At 43.1% G+C, this 17,153-nt stretch overlaps 1 long non-coding RNA gene across 1 annotated transcript in view; it reads right to left on the bottom strand.

The window, feature by feature from the left end:
* LOC116472707 (uncharacterized) overlaps window positions 1-14,729 on the bottom strand; it is a 56,771-nt gene extending 42,042 nt beyond the window's left edge. Inside the window, exon 1 of the long non-coding RNA XR_004249151.2 lies at window positions 14,652-14,729. This is a non-coding gene — a long non-coding RNA (uncharacterized LOC116472707). The remainder of the gene's footprint in view (window positions 1-14,651) is intronic.
* Window positions 14,730-17,153: the final 2,424 nt, after the last annotated feature.

Raw genomic sequence — 17,153 nt, 5'->3', positions numbered from 1 at the left:
CTGCAATGAACACAGATGTGCAAAAATCTCTTTGAGATCCTGCTTTCAATGATTTTGGTGTATACCCAGAAGTGGGATTGCTGGATCATATGATCATTCTATTTTTAATTTTTTGAGGAATCTCCACACTGTTTCTACCGTGGCTACAGCATTTTACACTCTCATCAACAATGCACAGAGTTCTACTTTCTCCACATCCTCGCCAACATTTGTTATTTCCTGGGGTGTTTTTATTTTTGGTTTACAGTCATCATCCTAACGAGTGTGAGGTATCTAGTAATTTTTTTTTTTAAGGAACTCAAAATACGACAGGTCCAGAATCGTCTATAAAAGTTAAAGCTGAATCCTCAGGATCACCACAACTGGGCGGTTTAAAGAACACAGACATTGCCATGGACTTGCAAGCTGGCAGGCTTTCTCTCCTGGTGCTACCTCCCTGTGACAGCTACTTGGGCAGCAGACATGGCTGAGGGCACGACCTGCTTTGCTGAGCCAGTAACAGCAAAGGAAGAGCCACTCCAGCAGATGCTCGTAAAGGATTTTATGTGGTGAACATAAAAAGCATAGTCTGCCTGTCTTGATGTTTCTAATGAGCTGGTGCCTCTGCGCTAATGTTCTTGCCTTTGTTCCTCATCAGCCCCACATTCTTCTGAATGCTTTCATCTGCGCTTAATACTCATTTGTTATCTATTACAAGAACAAGAGGACCAGAGTCAGAGGTGTGCCTCTAGAAGGGCCCCGGGGTCTGAGTCAGCCCTCCCACCTTGCAGATGAGGAAACAGAACTTTGGAGAACAGAATGACTTACCCAAAGCTACACAGTCATTAGTGGTGAGCCAGATTTTCTGACTCCGAGGCCTGTCTTCTTCCCCCTCCACTAGGCTCCTCCATGCCCATATTTCTGTATGAGCAAGTAAGGTGTGTTCCCCTTGAGAACAAATGAAATATTTCAGACCCGTGAGTGTTGAGTGCCTGCCAACTGAAAGCCTTTTGAAAAATAACTACAGCTTTATACATGCAAGAGAGCCTTTTCTGTGGCCAATGGACACCATAAGTTGTTCAGCAGCAATAAATATTTCCTGAGCATCTGCAAGGTACCAGGAACCATTCTAGGACTCAGCCCCAGACAAGGCCTACAACACTGCTTTAGCAGAGCTTGCATTTTTGTTGTAGAAGATCATACAATGCAGAGAATTTCAGGCACACAGTTCCTTTGTTTTTTACAGACAGGGAGAAGGGACTTGCCCAGTATAACATGGCTGGTTAGCACTAGAACCAAGACCAGAATCCAGGTTTCCAAACCCCTATCCAGTGCTCATCTCTACACCATGTTCCAACGTTTTCTTTCTTTTTTTTTTTTTTTCTTCCTGAGACAGAGTCTCGCTCTGTCACCCAGGCTGGAGTTCAGTTGTACGATCTTAGCTCACTGCAACCTCCGCCTCCTGGGTTCAAACGATTCTCCTGCCTCAGCCTCCTGAGTAGCTGGGATTACAGGTGCCCGCCACCACACCCAGCTAACTTTTGTGTTTTTTGTTTTTTTTTTTAGTAGAGATGGGGTTTTACCACGTTGGCCAGGCTGGTCTTGAACCCCTGACCTCAAGTGATCCACCCACCTCAGCCTCCCAAAGTCCTGGGATTACAGGCGTGAGCCACTGTGCCCAACCTGTTCCAACACTTTCATATGTTTTTCTGCTGTACTAAAATTGGCTGCTGTTTTTCAAAATCTGTGCCATAAGCAATATTATCAGCACAACCCAAGACCTAGGTAAATGACCAAAACGTTTCACCTACTGCCCTTATTGATAATGAAAAACGGAGAAAAAATGTTTAAGCATTAAGCAATGCTTTGGTCTATAGATTAGGTGGCATCCACATGAAGACCCTAATTTGAGAAGTAGAAACAAGCCAAAAAACTTCCACCTGTTATGAAAGAAAACGATTATAACACGTCCTCCTGATGTTCATCCTAATAATCGTAATAATGATACCTTCAACATAATTTTGTTTTGGTTTGCAAGCAGGGGATGTTTCTATAGAGTTGGCTAACAAATTCTTAAAAACCCACTGAAGCCATACACAAGGGTCCAATATTGTCTCCCAAAATGTTTTTTCTAAAATTGATGAAGGCTAAAATTGAACCTCTTTTTACCAAACTGCCTCTGAAATTTACACCACAATTTATCTAATTTTAGACTACATATTAGTTAGATTTGGGGGGTTGTAGGTTGCAAGTGTCTCATTCAAGCTGTTTCAGGAATGAAGTTTTGTTTTGTTTTGTTTTGTTTTTTTGAGATGGAGTCTCGCTCTGTCGCCAGGCTGGAGTGCAGTGGCGCGATCTTGGCCCACTGCAACCTCCGTCTCCCGGGTTCAAGCGATTCTCCTGCCTCAGCCTCGTGAGTAGCTGGGACTGCAGGCACCCGCCACCACACCCAGCTAATTTTTGTATTTTTAGTAGAGACGGAGTTTCACCATATTGGCCAGGATTGTCTTGATCTCTTGACCTCATGATCCGCCCGCCTCAGCATCCCAAAGTGCTGGGATTACAGGCGTGAGCCACCACGCCCAGCCTGGAGTTTTATTTTAAAGTTACATATGACAGGGAAACAAAACTTCCTCAGGATACACAGGACAGCCTCTCAGCTGGCCTGACGGAGAGTAAACACTCTCAGGCACTGGGAGAGGCTTGCTGTCTCCTGCGGTCACTTCTACACTTTCTCTGCTTCTTTTAGTGGGTATTTTCGCTTATCCGCCCACCGCCAGCTGACTGATTCTCTCCCATGCCATAATTCAGCCCTTCTCTTAGGTTGAATCAGCCTGTGGATTGGCTGCCCTTGGGTCCGGCACCCACCATTGGTCCATTCAGCTGTGCCTGGCTTGGTTATGTGGGACAGACTTGGTCACATCTGCCTGCTTCCTCTGTGGGAAGCTGTGGACAAAGAAATGTCCTCTGGGAAGCAGAGGAAGCTATAACATGCACCATAAGAAACCAATACAGGAGAAATTCATTCTGAAAAATATAAAAATATAATTTTATAAAATTAGAAAATAGTTTTTTTTTGAGACAATGTCTCACTCCATCACCCAGGCTAGAGTGCAGTGGCTCAAGCTATCCTCCCACCTCAGCCTTCCAAGTAGCTGGAACCACACATGCACCCCACTATGCACAGGTAATTTTGTATTTTTTGTAGAGACGGGGCTTTGCTATGTTGCCCAGGCTGGTCTCAAACTCCTGGGCTCAAGCAATCCACCCGCTTTGGCCTCCCAAAGTGCTGGGATTACAGGAATGAGCCATCGCACCCAGGCAATGGAATACTTTTGTGAAAATACAATTGAATTTATTTCAAGTTTATGCAGCAATTCACATAAAGCTAAAAAGTGTGAACTCTCTAAGTAGAGATCCATGAGGAAACTGCTTTAAAAAATAGATTTTCCCAGGTACTCGGGAGGCGGGAGGATCCTCTGAGCCCAGGAGTTCGAGGCTGCAGTGAGCTATGATCATGTCACTGCACTCTAGTCTTGGTGACAGTGAGACCTTATCTAAATGAATAAATAAATAAAACATAAAACTATTTATGGTTAACATATTGTACTCAATTACTCAATTTGACAAGTATTATTTGAAGATCTAAATTCATTTACTTTTTTTTGTTGTTGTTAATAGAGATGAGATGGCCGGGCATGGTGACTCACACCTGTAATCCCAGCACTTTGGGAGGCCGATGCAGGTAGATCACTTGAAGTCAGGGTTTAAGACCAGCCTGGCCAAGATGGTGAAACCCCGTCTCTACCAAAAATCCAAAACAAATAGCCGGGTGTGGTGATGGGTGCCTATAATCCCAGCTACTCAGGAGGCTGAGGCAGCAGAATCGCCTGAACCCGGAAGGCGGAGGTTGCAGTGAGCCAAGATAGTGCCACTGCACTCCAGCCTGAGCAAGAGAGTGAGACTCTGTCTCAAAAAAAAAAAAAAAAAAAAAAAAATAGAGATGAGATTTCACCATGTTGCCCAGGCTGGTCTTGAACTCCTGGGCTCAAGCAATCCTCCTACCTCAGCTTCCCAAAGTACTGGGATTACAGGCGTGAGCCACCACGCCCAGCCATCTAAACTCATTTACTTATATGTAATGGGTTACATCATTTGATAGGTACATATTCTCTAAAATATTATATTTTTAATTTTTTTTCTGGGTGGCTCATTTCATCTTGCAGCTTAAATATTTTAGATGTTATCCCTCTGATTTTACTTTATCAGAAAGAAAAGGTATCAATTAAAATTTGTATTTTAAAATGCCTGCCTGGCATAATGTAGCTGGTTAGCTCAGCTGGTTAGAGCATACTGCTAACAAAATACTTGCCTGGATAGAGTTAATATATCCTTCATCTTGACGATATTAGTATTTTCCTGATCCAAAGAACATCAAAGATTTCCCTCCATATTAAATTTCATGATCATCCCATAAACTTAAAGGGCTTAGAGTAATATCTATTTTATATCGGCCAACTTCGTGCCTTCTTCTTCTTTGTTTTCTTCTTCCACAGTCAATTCGAGATCTACCTTTTCCTGGAAACTTTCTCTGGTGGTCTAGGAGAAAGGGCTGTCATAGACTAAGCCCAACCTAAGTTATGGCAGAATGACATAAACCAGATACTTCTGTGGCTGTGGCATCCTCCTCAGATTAAGCATAATCACCTATTATAAAAGAACACAATTAATGAGAATTAAACTAGAAAAGAGCTTTCCAGTTTCCTTGGTCCAAAGCCTCATATTTTGCATTTGGGGGAGGTGCTTCTCAATGAACGCTAAACAGTGGCCATATAGAGACCTGGACCTCTGAGAAGATGCACCTGACATCTGAATAAAGGCAGACTTTTTCCTGGAGCTGTTAAAAATGTCTTAAAGGCTCGGGCCTTTAAGAAATCATATCAGAGAATACTACGAACACCTCTATGCAAATAAACTAGAAAATCTAGAAGAAATGGATAAATTCCTCGACAAATACACCCTCCCAAGACTAAACCAGGAAGAAGTTGAATCTCTGAATAGACCAATAACAGGTTCTGAAATTGTGGCAATAATCAATAGCTTACCAACCAAAAAGAGTCCAGGACCTGATGGATTCACAGCCGAATTCTACCAGAGGTACAAGGAGGAACTGGTACCATTCCTTCTGAAACTACTCCAATCGATAGAAAAAGAGGGAATCCTCCCTAACACATTTTATGAGGCCAGCATCGTCCTGATACCAAAGCCTGGCAGAGACATAACCAAAAAAGAGAATTTCAGACCAATATCCTTGATGAACATTGATGCAAAAATCCTCAATAAAATACTGGCAAACCAAATCCAGCAGCATATCAAAAAGCTTATACACCATGATCAAGTGGGCTTCATCCCTGGGATGCAAGGCTAGTTCAACATACGCAAATCAATAAATGTAATCCAGCATATAAACAGAACCAAAGACAAAAACCACATGATTATCTCAATAGATGCAGAAAAGGCCTTTGACAAAATTCAACAACCCTTCATGCTAAAAACTCTCAATAAATTAAGTATTGATGGAACGTATCTCAAAATAATAAGAGCTATCTATGACAAACCCACAGCCAATATCATACTGAATGGGCAAAAACTGGAAGCATTCCCTTTGAAAACTGGCACAAGACAGGGATGCCCTCTCTCACCACTCCTATTCAACATAGTGTTGGAAGTTCTGGCCAGGGCAATCAGGCAGGAGAAGGAAATAAAGGGTATTCAATTAGGAAAAGAGGAAGTCAAATTTCCCTGTTTGCAGATGACGTGATTGTATATCTAGAAAACCCCATTGTCTCAGCCCAAAATCTCCTTAAGCTGATTAGCAAATTCAGCAAAGTCTCAGGATACAAAATCAATGTACAAAAATCACAAGCATTCTTGTACACCAATCACAGACAAACAGAGAGCCAAATCATGAGTGAACTCTCATTCACAATTGCTTCAAAGAGAATAAAATACCTAGGAATCCAACTTACAAGAGATGTGAAGGACCTCTTCAAGGAGAACTACAAACCACTGCTCAATGAAATAAAAGAGGATACAAACAAATGGAAGAACATTCCATGCTCATGGGTTGGAAGAATCAATATCGTGAAAATGGCCATACTGCCCAAGGTAAATTATAGATTCAATGCCATCCCCATCAAGCTACCAATGACTTTCTTCACAGAATTGGAAAAAACTACTTTAAAGTTCATATGGAACCAAAAAAGAGCCCGCATCGCCAAGTCAATCCTAAGCCAAAAGAACAAAGCTGGAGGCATCATGCTACCTGACTTCAAACTATACTACAAGGCTACAGTAACCAAAACAGCATGGTACTGGTACCACAACAGAGACATAGATCAATGGAACAGAACAGAGCCCTCAGAAATGATGCCGCATAGCTACAACTATCTGATCTTTGACAAACCTGACAAAAACAAGAAATGGGGAAAGGATTCCCTATTTAATAAATGGTGCTGGGAAAACTGGCTAGCCATATGTAGAAAGCTGAAACTGGATCCCTTCCTTACACCTTATACAAAAATTAATTCAAGATGGATTAAAGACTTACATGTTAGACCTAAAACCATAAAAACCCTAGAAGAAAGCCTAGGCAATACCATTCAGGACATAGGCGTGGGCAAGGACTTCATGTCTAAAACACCAAAAGCAATGGCAACAAAAGCTAAAACTAACAAATGGGATCTAATTAAACTAAAGAGCTTCTGCACAGCAGAAGAAACTACCATCAGAGTGAACAGGCAACCCACAAAATGGGAGAAAATTTTTGCAACCTACTCATCTGACAAAGGGCTAATATCCAGAATCTACAATGAACTCAAACAAATTTACAAGAAAAAAACAACCCCATCAAAAATTGGGCAAAGGACATGAACAGACACTTCTCAAAAGAAGACATTTATGCAGCCAAAAAACACATGAAGAAATGCTCATCATCACTGGCCATCAGAGAAATGCAAATCAAAACCACAATGAGATACCATCTCACACCAGTTAGAATGGCCATCATTAAAAAGTCAGGAAACAACAGATGCTGGAGAGGATGTGGAGAAATAGGAACACTTTTACACTGTTGGTGGGACTGTAAACTAGTTCAACCATTGTGGAAGTCAGTGTGGCGATTCCTCAGGGATCTAGAACTAGAAATACCATTTGACCCAGCCATCCCATTACTGGATATATACCCAAAGGACTATAAATCATGCTGCTATAGAGACACATGCACACGTATGTTTATTGCGGCACTATTCACAATAGCAAAGAGTTGGAACCAACCCAAATGTCCAACAACGATAGACTGGATTAAGAAAATGTGGCACATATACACCATGGAATACTATGCAGCCATAAAAAATGATGACTTCATGTCCTTTGTAGGGACATGGATGAAACTGGAAACCATCATTCTCAGTAAACCATTGCAAGGACAAAAAACCAAACACCGCATGTTCTCACTCATAGGTGGGAATTGAACAATGAGAACTCATGGACACAGGAAGGGGAACATCACACTCTGGGGACCGTTGTGGGGTGGGGGGAGGGGGGAGGGACAGCATTAGGAGATATACCTAATGCTAAATGACGAGTTAATGGGTGCAGCAAACCAACATGGCACATGGATACATATGTAACAAAACTGCACATTGTGCACATGTACCCTGAAACCTAAAGTATAATAATAAAATAAAAAATAAAAAAAAAGAGATCATATCTGCCACTCTTCATCAAAGATAGCTTACTTAGAATTAAGTGTGGAGTCCTGATAAGTAAACAATGACAAGGAAGGGGCCCCGGGTTGGGGTGGGGGGGCAGGTGGGGAATATCAATGAATGAATGATTGTTCTGAGAGATGGCTAATCACAAACAACCCACAGGCACAAGGACCTGCTGGGGGACCTCCTTCCAGCATGATCCTATAATACTTCCCTCCAGCCCCTCTCTCTCTGCAGACAGATCCTTTGCTGTGCTGCCTGTTGCAGCCTTGCAAAGTATTTTCATTCCTTCTCAATAAATCTGCATTCCTTTACATACAACTGTCTTGATAAACTCCTTTACCACCCACGCCATTGGCCCCAGATAGTCACCACCTGTGACATTAAGTTTGTCGGGTAACATATATCAGAACTTATTTATTTAAAGGACTTCAAAGTGGTTACATCAGGAGGCACAAAATTGCAGCCGTTGTTAAAGTATTATCAGAATGCCTTTCCTGGGGCTGCCTTCAGGAATGTCTCAAGAAAATCCATGTGACTGGATTACTGTGATGATGTGACCTGAGAGAGCAAAACAGACACCCCTTTATCAGCTAAGATGGACCCTAAGGGTAAAGAAATCAAAATATTACCTAGAGGTCGAGCATTCAGGGGCCAGGTGGCGTGACAAATTTCTAAATTTCTACAAGCAAAACCGCACTTGCACTAAACCCCCTAACAACAGAAGCTATGAGGCAGATTATCTGAACTCTGGTTTACAACCCAGACCACTACAACTCTGTTGGACAGAGGATCAGCCTTACAAACATTCTCTTTTTTGACAAACAACTGCAGACCTTAAGCCAATTTCAGCCAGCTTGTAGAGGCCGTGCACAAACTGTCTTTGAGTCATAAAGTTCACCTTTTGACATAAAGAGCCAAATTCTACCTCATTTTAATGCTAAAACCCCACCCCAAAGTGCACAGGGGATGTATGGTGCATATATATTTACCCATTGCTCAAGCACTAGGCAGCCTTCATAAATATGTATAGCTTTTCCCCAAACCTGCTGAATATGTATGACTCTAGTGTGTAATACAGACCCTGTGAGGCATAAAACCCAACCATCCTTCCCCTCCTTGAAGAGAGAGCACCTTTGATAAACACTGGACACTTTCTCTTCCCAGCTGGCAAAGCAATATCGCCAGTAAAGGTCGTCTTTCTACCTTTTAGCCATCGCAGTGGTCTTTTGGACAGCAATAATCAAACTGTTGGATCAGAGAGGCAAGCACAATGATGATTTCTAAAATTCACCTGAATCGTCACTAAAAGAGCTTCTAAGTGCACTTTGGAAGTGCCACTGAATATCTTTTCTGGGTTTTTCTTTTTTTTTTTTTTTTTTTGAGATGGAGTCTCGCTCTGTCGCCAAGGCTGGAGTGCAGTGGCGTGATCTCGGCTCATTGCAAGCTCCATCTGCCAGGTTCATGCCATTCTCCTGCCTCAGCCTCCAGAGTAGCTGGGAATACAGGCGCCCGTCACCACACCCAGCTAATTTTTTTGTATTTTTAGTAGAGATAGGGTTTCACCGTGTTAGCCAGGATGGTCTCGATCTCCTGACCTCGTGATCTGCCCGCCTCGGCCTCCCAAAGTGCTGGGATTACAGGTGTGAGCACTATTAGAACTTGAATCATATTTAGTATCTAGTTAAATCAAGTCTAGGTTTGGCAAATGATACGGTTCTTGAGGTTACTGTGTCATCCTAGGATTCAAGATCAACTAAACTGTAGGAATTTCAGTTGCATCTATTATTGCCCATTAATTGTGAGATGATGGCATATATGCTACAACATACGTACACAGGAAGCTATCCATAGAATTGTATATATATTTCAACTTGTAGAACTGACATAATTTTTTACTCACTCACATGTTTTTTATGATATTAATGCACTGAGGGAGCACATTATGCTTTTTTAATTACTTTCTACTTTATTTACATATTTTTTAGAGACAGGCTCTCACTATGTCACACAGGATAGAGTGCAGTGATGCAATCATAGCTCACTGCAGCCTCAGACTCCTGGGCTCAAGCATCCTCCCACCTCAGCCTCATAAATAGCTGGGACTACATACAGGTGCACACCACCACGCCTGGCAATTTTTTTTAAGAGACAGGGTCTTGCTATGTTGCCCAGGCTGGTCTTGAATTCTTGGCCTCAAGCAATTCTCCCACCTCGGCCTCCCAAAGTGCTGGGATTATAGGCATGAGATGCCACGCCTAGCCTAAAATGACTTTTTAATGTGCAATTCACCCCTTAATTATTCTGTTTTAAGAGTTTGAAAATTTGCACATCTTCCTAAAACAAGACCCACCTACATGTATTGAGGGGGCTGAACCTTTTAAAGTATATGCTACAAATGGAACATTTCGTTGTAGTTTCCACCTGGGCTTTATTTGTATGTAGAAGAAACTTGTGTAGACTTTATCTGCAACTAATTTTTAAATTTCTCAATGTTTGGCCGGACATGATGGCTCACGCCTGTAATCCCAACACTTTGGGAGGCTGAGGCAGGTGGATCATGAGATCAGGAGTTCAAGACCAGCCTGGCCAAGATGGTGAAACCCTGTCTTTACTAAATATACAAAAATTAGCCAGGCGCGGTGGCAGGCACCTGTAATCCCAACTACTCAGGAGGCTGAGGCAGGAGAATCGCTTGAACTCGGTGGGGCGGAGGTTGCAGTGAGCCGAGATCACGCCACTGTGCTCCAGCCTGGGCAGCAGAGTGAGACTCCATCTCAAAAAAAAAAAAAAAAAAAAAAATTCTCAATGTTTAATTCAGTGGCATTAATCACAGGGCAATTTATCTCCAGAAAAACTGAGTTTTTCAGTTTTGTTTTGAGTATATATAGCTGGTCAGGTTAAAAGAATGTTTGCTGGCCAGGCGTGGTGGCTCACGCATGTAATCCTAGCACTTTGGGAGGTCGAGGAGGGTGGACTGCCTGAGGTCAGGAGTTCGAGACCAGCCTGGCCAACATGGCAAAACCCCCGTCTCTACTAAAAATACAAAACTTAGCTAGGCATGGTGGCGGGAGCCTGTAATCCCAGCTACTTGGTAGGCTGAGGCAGGAGAATTGCCTGAACCCAGGGGACAGAGGTTGCAGTGAGCCGAGATCATGCCACTATACTCCAGCCTGGGCAAAAAAGCGAGGCTGTCTCAAAAAAAAAAAAAAAAAAAAAAAAAAAGGATGTTCACTGTAGTGCTGCTATAATTAGAGCTTTGTTTTAAATGCAAATGAAAGGAAATGAGTATATACCTAAAGCAGAATAAGATCTTAGATCGTGAGTGTCCAGTGATGACCCTATGATGAGATGCCTGATCTTTTAGAGTAACAACAATTTTTTTAAGTAGTGCTTTGCTTTCTACTTTACAGCTCTTTACAATTTACAAATAATTTTCACATCCACCATCTCATCTGATCCATTGGATGGCTTAGCCAATGCTTTTCAATTATGAAATACACACATACACACACACAGAGACATACATATATTTTATAATATATATTTTACTAAGATGCTAAGACTCTCACCTAATAAACTGCATTTGGGCCACTATCACTCTGCTGTTTTTTACAGCATAATCTGAGCCACCTCTACAACATAAAATAGACACATACCCCATGAGAATCTTTATTTACTGGCAGAGATGTCACCGCACGATTTTCAAAAAAGACTGTCCTTTTGGTTTTTAACTGCAGTTGTTACTGCTGTGTCCTGCTGTTGACAACTCATTTTTCTAGACACCAAAACAACTAGTAGGGGTGGTTATTTAGAAAATTAGGAAAATCTGTCAACTTTATGGAAAGTGTCACTGTGGTAGTCATAATTGCTGTTTTCCAAATATTTCCAAACTCTCTTGTCTTCTGGGTACACTGCCAGTTTGCACTTTTGCACCTTTTGAGGTTGTGGGGGATGATGACACTAATTCTGCCCTACGAGCTGTGAGCAGAAATGATGTCACTTCCAAGTCCCAAGCAATTAATTGTTGATGCAAGACCCTCGTGGGCTTTCTCCTTCCTCCCATGGTGGTAAGCAATATTCCACATAGAAACTGCTGCATTCATCTGGGTTCCATGATGAACATGCAGTGTGTGCAAGAAACAAAGCTTTGTTGCTTTATGCCACTGAGACTTGGGGCTGTTTGTTATGTCAGCTAACCCAGCCCATCCTGACTGACATAGCCACTGAACCAGTCCTTTGGTATCCTGAGGTAAAGCAAGGAGTTACTTGTCTGAACATTTTACTTTACCTTCTGTTTTCTAGTGTTCTTCAAAGACATTCTTAGATCAAAGTAGAACTGCCCTGCTCTTGACTGACGCATGCCAGACTGCCCTGCCAGCCATGTGGCTCCGCGTTTGTCCACATAATTACAATTCACAGAGATAGCTTGCTTCCATCATAAAAACATGTAGAAGGTCACCCTGCGTGCAGCAGAGGGCTGGTCTAAGGTGGAGCCCTCGAAGTGTGGCCTCCAGACCTGGGCCTGGTCGGCTGATGGTTTGTCACTAGTCTGCCACAAAGTAAGTATAGAACTCGAGAGTAAGCACTTAGAAACTTCTGTCTCCCAGACAAAAAAGCAATTCTGTCTAAGAGACTGAAAGCAAAATAGACTTCACAGAGGAGGTCAAAAGCTCAAGCTCTGTCTTACATGGGGTTGGTGGGGGGTAGAAATTCCCTGAACACATGATGTTGGGAATGGTACTCAGAACAGCCACACACAGGGAGACTGTGTGTGAGTTAGAAATATGTGCCTCCTCTGAGCGGGTAAATTTTAAAATGTGCCCCCACCCCAAAGGATGTGACCTCAGGCCAGCATCCAGGGCTTGGCCAGCAGTGAGACTGGATTCCAACCCCACCCCAACCATCTCAGCTGGGTGCCTGTGAACAGTGCAAAAAACCCAAACTAGTCAACTGACAGCATTGGACCAGGTATGCGGGTCAGAAAAGTCTGTCTGAAGGTGAGGCTGCAAGGAAAACCAAGGCTCATTCAGCAAGCTGCAAGACTTCCTTATGCTGGAGCAGAGATAGACAAAGAGAGAAGCAACGGGAGAGGTTGGCTCTGCCCCTACAGCGCTTCCATCCCAAAAGGAGGAATGTAGACATGGTCAGTGTGTGAAGAGCACTGGAAGGAGAGGCCTGATCATCAGTGAGCACTGCTGTGCCAGGCCCTCTTAGAGCCCGAGACAGAAGGAAACGTGTGTGTCCCTATGCGCACTTATCAAAATATCTTTCCATGCTTTGAACCAAGTGGAAAAAGCTCATTTAAAAGTCTCCAATCAAAAAATAATTAAGCCTCGGCCCGGCACGATGGCTCACGCCTATAATCCAAGCACTTTGGGAGGCGGAAGCAGGTGGATCACTTGAGGTCAGAAGTTTGAGACCAGCTGGGTCAATGTGGTGAAACCCCATCTCTACTAAAAATACAAAAAATTAGCCAGGTGTGGTGGCATACGCCTGTAATCCCAGATACTAGGGAGGCTGAGGCAGAAGAATTGCTTAAACCTGGGAGGCAGAGGTTGCAGTGAGCCACGAACGCACCATTGCATTCAAGCCTGGGCAACAGAGCAAGACTCCATCTCAAAAAAAAATAAAAAAAAAAATTATACATATATAAAATTATATATATATTTATATATATATATATATATATATAAAGTCTCCTTCCCCCCAACTCCCTTTCTTCTCTCTTTTAAAACAAAAACAAAAATAAAAAGTCCAGGTACAGTGGTTCACACTTGTAATCCCAACACTTTTGGAGGCCAAGGCAGGATGACTTGAGCCCAGGAGTCCAAGACCAGCCTGGGCAACATAGCAAGACCCCCATCTCTACAAAAAAAAAAAAAATTATCTAATAAAAATATCCAAGAGGCTAGGCATGGTGGCTCATGCCTGAAATCCCAGCACTTTAGGAGGTTAAGATGGAAGGATTGCTTGAATCCAGGAATTCAAGATCAGCCTGGGCAACATAGCAAGACCCCATCTCTACTAAAAATCAAAAAAATTAGCTGGCTGTGGTGGCACGTACCTGTGAACCCAGCCACTCAGGCAGCTGAGGCAGGAGGAAAGCTGAGCCCAGGAGATCAAGACTGCAGTGAGCTGTGATTGCACTGCTGCACTCCAGCCTGGCAACAAAGCAAGACCCTGTCTCAAATATTTTTTTTAATAAATTTTTTAGAAAGTACCCAAGAATGGTGGCACACACCCATAGTTCCAACTACTCAGGAGGCTGAGGTGGGAGAATTGATGGGGCTTGAGAGGTTCAGGCAACAGTGGGCCATGATGGTGCCACTGCACTTTAGCCTGGGCAACAGAGCAAGATGTTGTCTCAAAAAAATATTTTTAAGCCCTCCCTTTCTTTCATCTCTCTTTCTTCCCTCTCAAAATACAAACTATATGTATACATATGTATGTATGTGTGTGTGTATGTATATGGGGTGTGTGTGTGTGTATATATATATATATATAGAGAGAGAGAGAGAGAGCCCTTCATTGCCCAATTTGTTTGTACCCCAATGTCAACCCTCACAGATCCATGGCAGGGACACAGCAGCCACACAAGCCCAGGATCCGAAGCCTGATTGGAAATGGCTCCTCTCTTGCAATAACGCAGGGTCGTAAAACAAACCAAAGAGCCTGGTTTTATAAAATTTTGATATGTTGTTTATCATGGGCTTTTTGGTATTGATTTTGTTTTTTAAAATATTGTGGTAAGGCAGGAAAGACTGAGGCAAGTATTAGAGCACGAATGAAAGTTTATTAAAAAGTTGTAGAGCAGGAGTGAAAGGAAATAAGGTACACTTGGAAGAGGCCAAGCGGGCGACTTGAGCGATCAAGTGGACAGTCTGACCTTTGACTTACGGTTTTATACGCTGGCATGCTTCCGGAGTCTTGCGTTCCTTCTCGCCTGACTCTTCCCTTGGTGTGGGTTGTTCACACTTGCGCAGTGGCCTGCCAGCGCCTGGGAGGGGAGCATGCGCAGTGTGTGGCCTGCCAGCACCTGGGAGGGGAGCATGCGCAGTGTGTTTGTACGCATGCAGGAGTTGTACACATGCTCACGTGAGGCGTTCTTCCCTTATCAGTCGAATGTCCCTAGAAGGTCATATACCGGTTAAACTCTGCCATTCTGCCTCTTAGTGCTCATGCTTGAGTCCACTCGCCCAACTCCTAAGATCTTATCGGGAAGCTGCTTATCACCTGTTTCAGGTGTTTTCTATCTACTGGGAGCCTGTCGTTCCCTGGCACCAGCTGTGACCAATTATTATTTCAGAGCGACAGACTAACAGCCGCCTGACCATCACCTGATGGTCACCTGAGGTACCCGGTATTGGAACGGACCCTCTCCTGCCCTGCTCATACCTGACAACTACCTACTGTAACACATCTAGGCAGATAAAGATGAGATTGTGGAGTTCCAACAGAGGCAGACATTAGGGAATGAGCTGAAAGGTGGAGGTGGAAGTTGTGCAGGGAGATGAGATTGCGTGGGGTACGTAAAAAGAGAGCCTCAGTAGGCTTCGCGGTGGAGCAGGCTGTCCCATCTCCAACGAAGCTCCCCTCATGCCTCCGTCTCCATATGGAGTTCCACTGTTAACCTGGGCATCTCTAGCAAGATCCCTACGGGGAGAGGGAACGAATCTGAGTACTGTTTGCAGAACCACACACGACGGCTCTGAATGAATAAGCCAAGAGAACACCCCAAGATTCTTCCTGCGGATTTGGGTTCCCAGGCCGGGAAGGAGCTGTTGGAGCCTGCATGGAAGATTAGTAGATCTGCAAAAAGACAATGTGGATGACTGGCCGACGCCTTGTCCCAACCCCGTCCAAGCAGAAGAATCGCCGGGATACTTGCTCCAGATACAAATTCTTGGACCCTGACTCAGACCGACTAAATCATAACTCCAGGAGGCCTCGAGACACTACATTTTAAACAAATTCCCGTGTGATTTTTAACACAGTATAAGTTTAGGAAGTGCTGCTCTGTTGACAAGGAAAGGCTCTGGTCTGGTTTGTAGCAGACTGTCCAGGCTTTCCCAAATTTGGTCCAAAAAGGCAGAAAGTGATTGGCTTGAGAGAGCAGAATCAATACAAAGAGTTTATGAATTCCTGCCCCTGGGAACATTCATCTTTCACTTTTCATCTTCTTCCCCACCCCCACCTCTTTGGGATATAGTCTCCCCCATGCCACGGTTCCGCATCTGCTCTGACCTGGGGTTCCCACCCAGCCTCCATCCAGGACAGGCTCACCTTGTTTTTGTAACAGAAAACATTGCCAAAAGCAGCTTATGCCTGAAAATTCAAGAAGATAAATTTCCCCTGAGCCTATTTGCTGGTATTCTCATCTATTTCCAGTTTGGTGTACATCATCTGAAGGGTCTTTGTTCATCCATTTTGGTTCAAGTCAGTTTAGAAAACAAAGGCACTTTATGCTGGGTGCAGTGACTCACACCTGTAATCCTAGCACTTTGGGAGGCTGAGACGGGTGGATCACTTGAGGTCAGGAGTTTGAGATCAGCCTAGCCAACATGGTGAAACCCCATCTCTACCAAAAATACAAAATTAGCCAGGCATGGTGGTGGGCACCTGAAGCTACTTGAAAGGCTGAAGCAGGAGAATCGCTTGAACCCAGAAGGTGGAGGTTGCAGTGAGCCAAGATCATGCCACTGCACTCAGCCTGCATAACAGAGTGAACTTCGTCTCAAAAAAAAAATTTTAGAAAGAAAAGAAATGCATTTGGAACACAGTGCAATTGATCTTTGGGGAAAATCCATCTAAAATACTTCTATTATTATTGTTTTTTGGGGTTTTTGTTTTGTTTTGTTTTGCTTTGGGGTATGCTTTTCTCTTTTCTCATATTTAAAGTTTGTTCTTGTGTGGTTCTCCTAGGAAACAGCACTTTCCCAAGCTTGACAAAGAAAAGCCTCAGGGAAATAAATTGGGATGTGATGAAATGTATTCAGCCCAAGAAGTAAAAAATTCCTTTCCTTTCTTCCAAGCCTCGGGCTTGTAAGTTGCTTTTATCACACTGGATTTAAGTGTTCTTATATGGAAACAAACACCCACAAAAATCTGATGGTTGATCAACTGAAATTCATCAAAATTATTTGAAGACAAATTGGCATTCAAGACACCAGAATAGAGAAGAGAGGAACCTGAGAGCTGTGTTCTCTGAGTGAAAGGACATCATTCTAATTAGCCTGTGACCAAAAAAAACAAAACAAAACAAAACAAAAAAAACCAACAAAAAAAAATAGCCTTCTCCCAAAAAGTTTATTCATTTTACCCGTGTGTACAGGCACTGTCCTAGGCTCAGGGAATACTGAGAAAAACAGAACAAATGTCCGTCCTTCTAAAGCCTATATA

The sequence above is a fragment of the Hylobates moloch genome, unplaced genomic scaffold (assembly GCF_009828535.3).
Source record: "Hylobates moloch isolate HMO894 unplaced genomic scaffold, HMol_V3 SCAFFOLD_8, whole genome shotgun sequence".
Lineage (NCBI taxonomy): Eukaryota > Metazoa > Chordata > Mammalia > Primates > Hylobatidae > Hylobates > Hylobates moloch.
Note: the sequence above shows the minus strand (reverse complement) of the source record. Positions and strands in the feature narration are given on the sequence as shown.